This window comes from Mustela nigripes, chromosome 1 (genome assembly GCF_022355385.1).
Source record: "Mustela nigripes isolate SB6536 chromosome 1, MUSNIG.SB6536, whole genome shotgun sequence".
Classification (NCBI taxonomy): domain Eukaryota; kingdom Metazoa; phylum Chordata; class Mammalia; order Carnivora; family Mustelidae; genus Mustela; species Mustela nigripes.
The window spans coordinates 179,113,018-179,120,360 of record NC_081557.1 but is presented as its reverse complement, the minus strand read 5'-3'; the positions used below and the strand labels follow the sequence as shown (position 1 = coordinate 179,120,360).

Sequence of the window (7,343 nt, the reverse complement as noted above, 5' to 3'; positions counted from 1 at the left end):
AAAAAAAAAAAAAAGAAAAAGAGCAGAAAACACTGACCACAAGGAGAGTGAATAGTGTCTGTACCTATTTAGAACTGTGCTTGAACTCTATGGTTTGTTGAAATATGTGTTAAATTCAGTTTTTCACATTCAAATTTATTCAACTTCATACTATTCATTCAAATTCATATTATTAGGTTCTTATGCTGAATTTATAACTACTATAATGAAGAAATGTGTCTTTAAAAGGCTATTGGTATCTAACTTCTGTTTATGTAACCATGTCCATAATTTTGACAATTTCATATTTATTGATTTTATTATATTTGGGGGTTGAAGAAGGCAAACAGCTGTTTTGTGAATTAAGCAAAAGAAGAAACTAACCCATATAACTTGGCATATAAATACTACTGTATGTAATGATTTAAATGAAACTCCAGTTGGGCATTAGAAAATGCTTTATGCTTCTTTAGATTTTTTTCAAGCCATGAGATTCTGTGCCCTGATATTGAATTGTAATGGTAATGTTGAAATGGTATGTTTTAAATTTTAGCTTAGGGAATGTAATTGTCATTGGCTTAATATAGAGCTTATCAAACTCAGCACCCACAAAACAAATAATTCAGTTAAGAAATGGTCAGAAGACATGAATAGATGTTTTTCGAAAGAAGACATACAGATGGCTAACAGACACATGAAAAGATGCTCAACATCACATCATCAGGGAATTATAAATCAAAACTATAATGAGATAAGACCTCACACCTGTCAGAATGGCTAATATTAACAACATAGAAAACAACAGATGTTGGCGAGGGTACAGAGAACAGGGAAGGAACCCTCTTGTACTGCTGATAGGAATGCAAACAGGTGCATCCACTCTGGAAAACAGTTTGGAAACTCCTCAAAAGTTAAAATAGAACTAACTTATGATTCAGCAGTTGCATTATTAGGTATTAATCCAAAAGATACAAAAATACTGATTCAAAGGAACACATGCACCCTGATGTTTACAGCAGCATTATCAACTTCAGCTAAATTACAGAAGGAGCCCAAATGTCCATCAACTGATGAATGGATAAAGAAGCACACACACACACACACACACACATATATATGTATGCATATGTGCATATGTATATGTGTATACACACACGTTATTTGTTGGTACCAATTATTTTTGGTACCAGATATTGTGAAGTATTCATATAACACTGTTTTCATTTCCTTATTGTAAAAATGAGGAAATGGGAGCTTAGGCAAAATCCTTTCCTTATGTTTCAGAACTGCAACAGTATGGTTGGACTGACCATACTAAGTTGGCAATGTTGAACAACTAAAACTCTCATACTTTGCTGATAGATGTGTAAAATGGCATAACCACTTGGAAAACAGTTTTTCTACTGAGTCTGAAGATTTGCAAATCCTATGAAACAGAAGTACTATATCAAACTCAAATGAACTCACAGGTATGACATGGTACATAGTATTATAATGTGTGTGCTTTGAAAGAAGGATAAGAAGGGAATATCTATGTTTCATTTTGCTTCAGCTTCTTTTTTTAAAAATTTATTTATTTTCAGCATAACAGTATCATTATTTTTTCACCACACCCAGTGCTCCATGCAATCCGTGCCCTCTATAATACCCACCACCTGGTACTCCGACCTCCCACCCCCTTGCCACTTCAAACCCCTCAGATTGTTTTTCAGAGTCCATAGTCTCTCATGATTCACCTCCCCTTCCAATTTACCCCAACCCCCTTCTCTCTAACTCCCCATGTCCTCCATGCTTTTTGTTATGCTCCACAAATAAGTGAAACCATATGATAATTAACTCTCTCTGGATTTAGTTTCTTTGAGCATTTATTTATAAGAACCCTATCTGAGGGATGCCTGGGTGGCTCAGTTGGTTAAGCGGCTGCCTTCGGCTCAGGTCATGATCCCAGCGTCCTGGGATCGAGTCCCACATCGGGCTCCTTGCTCGGCAGGGAGCCTGCTTCTCCCTCTGCCTCTGCCTGCCTCTCTGTCTGCCTGTGCTCACTCGCTCGCTCTCCCTCTATGCCTGACAAATAAATAAATAAAATCTTAAAAAAAAAAAAAAGAACCCTATCTGAGACAGTTTATAGGTAAAATCACAAGTGATGATTAAAAAACATGGGACTCAAAAAACAAACAAACAAACAAACATGGGACTCAGTGTGGTTAGAACTTTAGCATTGATCCTATATATTTACTTAAGGAATAAAAATTTTGCAAATATTAGAAGGCATACATCAGAACAAGATTTCAAATTCTTGGGATACCTGTGTGGCTCAGTAGGTTAAGCATCTGCCTTTGGCTCAGGTCCTTATTCTCAGGGTCCTGCAATGGAGCCCTGCTTGGGGTTTCCTGCTCAGTAGGGAGTCTGCTTCTCTCTCTCTTTCTCCATCTGGCCCTCCCCACCACTATTTATCTCTCTCAAATAAATAAGTAAAATCTTCAAAAAAAAAGTTTTAAATTCTTTAAAATTCAAGTGGTAAGAATGTGTGATCTATTATCTTTTCCAAGTTTGTCATTAATTGACCTATATGCACTTGCATGGATTAGCTAAGAATATAATATTTTGAAAAAGGACTCAACATTTAGGGTGGCATTAACCTGAATTTAATTTCAGCGTGGTGTTGATTAGTCAATATAATACAGTATATATTTTGTTTTCTAACCATATTTATTGAACAGTAACAAAAAATAAAAATCTACCCAGTACCTTCCCCTCTCTTACCTCCCAATACCTGAGGTTGTATGTTGGCAAATGCATTGTTTATAGGAAATATAGCAGTGTTCCTTGTTCCATGGGTGAAGTGCATCATATAACTTACATGTATCAGGAGATTATACCTCTTTTTGTAATGAGTCCAATATGAGTAATGTTTCAGGACTTTTGGTGGGAATTATGTCCTTTCTCTGGACAGTGTTTTGTGTACCTATGAGGACTAGAAGTGCTTTTTATTTTACTCATCATTTCAGGATAAATATGATTTATGAAGAAGACAAATCTAAGGAGTGACATACACCCCCACATATAGATATGGAGTCCTTACAAACTGAATGCTGAATTTGAGCTATTCCCTGACATTGTTCTGTCATGTAAGAAAATAACTTCCCAATATATTTTCTAGTTTAAATTTATATGTTTATTCTCTGTTATTTCCATTGAAAGTATATAACCACATTTGGTACCACATTTGCTTTCAGAAGTAATAGGTTCTAAAATATTGGGTTCAGGAATAGTTAAAATATTTCTGAATTCTGTTAGGATGTGGTAGGTGAGAAATTGAGGATATTTACTATTTAATTGCTCAATATACATTTAAAGAATTTTTCTTTTACTATGGACCTCAGATCATGTGCCTACCAAGGCTCCACTATTACAAGGAGTGAGTCAAAAAGAGTTTTAATGCTGAAATCATTACCCAAAAAAAAAAAAAAAAAGAGCTAAGTGTTATCTGAAGGTAGAAAGCAAAGGAAAGAAAGTGTTGCTGAAAGTGGCTCTTCTACTTTTGGTCTACAATCCAAATTAAGAGTCTGATAATTCAAGTATTTGAATGGCCACACGAGCATAATTCCCTACAGTAAGGTAAAGAGAAGGTTAACAGGAAAATGGGAAATTTAGCAGGAGAAAATATAGGGAACTAAGATACACGTGATTCCACTGGCCTCACCCTATAGCATTATCTTAAGAATTCCCTGCATGATAAAGGAGCTAACTGCTCACATTGTGGAAATGAAACAAAAATATGGGCTTAGGACTGATATAAATATACATAATTTACCAACCCAATTATTACTTCAAATTGTTCTAAGAGGCGAACCTCTTTAAAATGATCCAGGTGAACCATCATAGCGTTGAAGATCAATACCAATGACTAGGAAAGAGTAACTTCCAATTCTAGTTCTAGGCTCAAGGGTTATAACTAAATATGATCTAGTTTTGATTACTGGAACATGGAATTGGTGACATAAAAATAGGCCAAGAGCTAGCTGCAATTTTAAAGAATATATATTTATAAAGAAACCCAAGCCCTGTTACTTACAATCTGTGTTTGCTCAGTTGTGGGCTTCCTCGGCACCCAAAGTTGATAATGAGTGCTGAAAAACAGATAATGATAAAAGATAAAAAACAGATAATGATGCTGAAAAACAAACGAACAAAAAAAAACCAAAAATAACAACAAACAAACAAACAAACCTCAGTCGAATGGCCTCTCAAATGCCAATTGCAGGTATTCACATGGAATAAAATTGACAAAAGTTATTTTTATTATTGGCAGAATCAGTGTCCATGGAGAAAATGGATAAAGGGCACTTTTGCCATAGTTAGAACCAATACTGCCAAGTTGTGGCCATTCAATAATTCTGTGGTGTTTCCATAGCAATAATTGCCTATGACTTCTGTCTGGGAGGAGAGGGTATGTGATGTACATCAATGATTGTTGTGTGTTGTTTCCCATTTTCTTTATAATCAAATGAGAATTTCATTGGACAGTATTAAAGTATATTAAACTTCAATAACATCATTTATCTGTAGTTTACTAGGTTATCAAGAGTTCAATGCAGAACTGATAGGATTTCCATAATCCAGATATACAGGACTTGGAGCTGGTGGCAATACATTTAAGTCACTGAGAGAGCTAGTATGTTTTAAGCAAATATTTACTATTAATCATATGATTGGGAAGCAAGATGTGGATGGTGATTATACAGTCAAGGAGATGAAGCGCACCTGCCCCCTTTGCTTGCTGCCCTAGCACCCATCATTCTCTTCTTCTTCCTAACAGCTCCTTATTTCCACTGAAGATCTGTCTGCTTTGATAGCGGCTGACTTCACACTTCAGAGTCTTCAGAGTCTGAGTAAGTCATTTGGTTTACTACTTACAGGTGCTGTTGAAATTTTCACAAACCCAGAAGAATTTTGAAACCTTCTCAGCTCCTTTCTAGTGCTTCTTGTGTTTTAGCTCCTCTGCTTTTTGATAAATGCTTTCAAATATGTCCTAGCAAGAGCCAGCTATTTAAGGAAAAGTTACTTTTTAGGACTCTAGAAAAATCACTTAGTGAGGGAGGCCAGATTTAGTGTAAAAATAAGAGGATGGGGACGCCTGGGTGGCTCAGTTGGTTGGACGACTGCCTTCGGCTCAGGTCATGATCCTGGAGTCCCGGGATCGAGTCCCACATCAGGCTCCCAGCTCCACCGGGAGTCTGCTTCTCTCTCTGACCTTCTCCTCGCTCATGATCTCTCTCACTGTCTCTCTCTCTCAAATAAATAAAAATCTTTAAAAAAAAAATAAGAGGATGTTATTAAGTATACATATTTTGTCTTTACTGAGTGACCACAGATTAAAAATAGCTGTAAACAGCATTACTCTACCTAAATTCACTTGCTTCCAAACATTCTTTCTTAATGGGACCTCCAAAGCTAAATTCAGGGCAGAAAGAAATATTTAGATAACTTGATTCTTTAAAAGTTCAAAGAGCATGTCTTATGAAAAACAGTTCTCAAAAATACAGCTATATGAACTCTTTCTTGTCACAATCCTTTCAGGATTTTTTTTTTAAATAGCTGTATAATGTAGGATTTATGTGCTCAAGAAAACATAAAAAAGGAAATACTTTTATAATATCTTCCCTGAAGGAAATTTTTTTTATTGTTATTTATTGGGCTGCCAGTGATTGAACCTGATTTGATATAAAACATGGGGTGGGCATGGTCCCTGAACCTTGCAAAGTATTTGAGCTTGAGAGGTGTTTTAAATTTTTACTGAATGGTAAAATGTTTCTGTTTCTGATCTCATATGAATTTAATATGCTCTCTGATTTTTTGATGCTTCCTAGCCAATATTTTGTTTCTTTGTCCAACTTCAGGGGTATACATCCAATGATTTTTTAGTACATCATAATAAACACTGTATAAAAGTTTCCTTGGGGTCCATTCTCATCTTATTTAGCACCTCCCATGGTAGTGATCAGACCATGGAGTTCACTTCAGAAGTTGTTCTGTTCTTGGATCTTCTCATTGGAGTGCTGAAGACACACTGAGCATTTGGTTCTTCAGTTCCCACTACAATTCCTTTGAATTTGAGTTGGCAGAAGATGAGACACTAAGGTTTACCTAGATTGTATTTAAGGGGGAACTCTGTGGAATAATTGAAAAAAAAAACTGCCTAGATAAAACCCAGGAAGAACTTTTTATTCTCATATTCACATATATGAAATCTGGGTATATATCTTGAGATTTCAAAAGAGTGAGCATCATTTTCTTTCTCCTCCATGAAAGGACAGCAGATTGGGCTAAAAACATGCCATATGAGAAACCTGGCATGACTTCATATAGAGTGTGGGAGGCGGTAATTTTACCAAATGAACAATGTGCACCATTGGGCACACTTGCGGCACAGTAGGCAGGAATTGATTGAGCTGCATCCACATTTTTCCATTTTGTGTATTGATCCTCTCGTAACTGCTTGGCCATAGATTACATCCAGGATTGAGAAAGGAGCACAAGGAAATAGAAAATGAATATTGGGAAGAGCTTTGTCTCATCTTATCTTTTCAGACTCATGTAAATAATTAGGGGAGTGAGTTGTTAACCTGTTTCTGGGATCATATCTTTATTTAGATAAAAATTCATAATCATTCCTGATCATTTGCAGGGGGCAGGAATCAGACACACTCTGATTTATGCTAAGAATACTCTACTCAGAAGAATGCACATATGCACATGTGCTGGTCACAGTAGTTCAGGGTGTTTGCAAGTATGAAAAAGTGAGTATGCACAATTCCAAGGTGCTGATTATGTTATAAATTTATATCTCTACATGTTATTTTAGATTTCAAGACTCGGAGGGAAAATACTTCAACTGAGAGACTGTAACTTTTACTTCTATTCTTTGTAAGAGAACATGTGTTTACTGTTTAGTGGTTTCCTGTGTCTGCCTCTTCAGATGGTTTCAAGGGCTGCGGTTCATAAGGCCAGGACAGTTTGCTTCATACTTCTAAGGAGGTTGAGGATTCTAAGGTCAGAATCTGCAACTCTGGATCATAGACAAATTATAGGAACATGAGGATAGGTCGAAGAGTTGACAACCTAGTGTAAAGCCAGCACTCTATTAGAAAATCAATTAAATAATGTTGAAGAATAAAAACAAGTCAACATCCCATCTACAGTTCAAAATCCAAAAAGCTCTGAAAAACAAGAATGTGCCCCCAACCACCACCTTGGCAATGTGAGATAAACTCATGTGCCTTGAAAACCTGAGTTCAATTAATGTGAAAATACGCATTGTCTTAATTTAGGCTAGTTATGTTTGGGGTAGAAATGTTAATATG

The 7,343-nt window shown here is 36.1% G+C and overlaps 1 long non-coding RNA gene across 1 annotated transcript in view; it reads left to right on the top strand.

Annotated features, from left to right (window-relative positions):
- Positions 1-4,871, top strand: part of LOC132014352 (uncharacterized) — a 320,626-nt gene extending 315,755 nt beyond the window's left edge. Inside the window, exon 3 of the long non-coding RNA XR_009403304.1 lies at positions 4,799-4,871. This is a non-coding gene — a long non-coding RNA (uncharacterized LOC132014352). The remainder of the gene's footprint in view (positions 1-4,798) is intronic.
- Positions 4,872-7,343: the final 2,472 nt, after the last annotated feature.